Source organism: Montipora foliosa, chromosome 11 (genome assembly GCF_036669935.1).
Source record: "Montipora foliosa isolate CH-2021 chromosome 11, ASM3666993v2, whole genome shotgun sequence".
Lineage (NCBI taxonomy): Eukaryota > Metazoa > Cnidaria > Anthozoa > Scleractinia > Acroporidae > Montipora > Montipora foliosa.
The window spans coordinates 25,451,751-25,452,247 of record NC_090879.1 but is presented as its reverse complement, the minus strand read 5'-3'; positions in this window follow the sequence as shown (position 1 = coordinate 25,452,247).

Genomic DNA, 497 nt, shown 5'->3' with positions numbered 1-497 from the left:
AATCGAACCCCGTTAAAGCCTGTTTTTTTTTTTTTTTAGTTTTTCGGACTTTCTTTGCAGCTGTTTAGTTGATGCTTAGCTACTATGATCCCCAGCACCTACAGCTGCAATACTCTGTGTTCGTGGGTATTTGTAGCCAACGGGCAAAATGTGAGCCGAAATCATTGCAAACAAATTTCTTTTAAAATGGCAAAATTGTAAATGGTTTGAACCCAGGAAGCATATCATAGCTTGGTGAGGTACACCCAGCTCGTCTGGTTGAGTGTAGGTAGAGGCCCTTACGGGGTGTGGGGGTCTCCCTTTTTCCTTGTCCCTTTAAAAATTTGCTTGTGTTACCTTGGGAGGCCCTCAGTGTCGTCCTGAGAGGCGGACTGTTTAAGGATGACATTGACTGGCAGAACCTGAGATGAAGTCTTTGAGGTGCCGTTCCCGCCCAGTTTCAGCCCTTATTGCTTTTATTGAATGGTGCCCATTTGAGATAAATAGTGCATACCTTT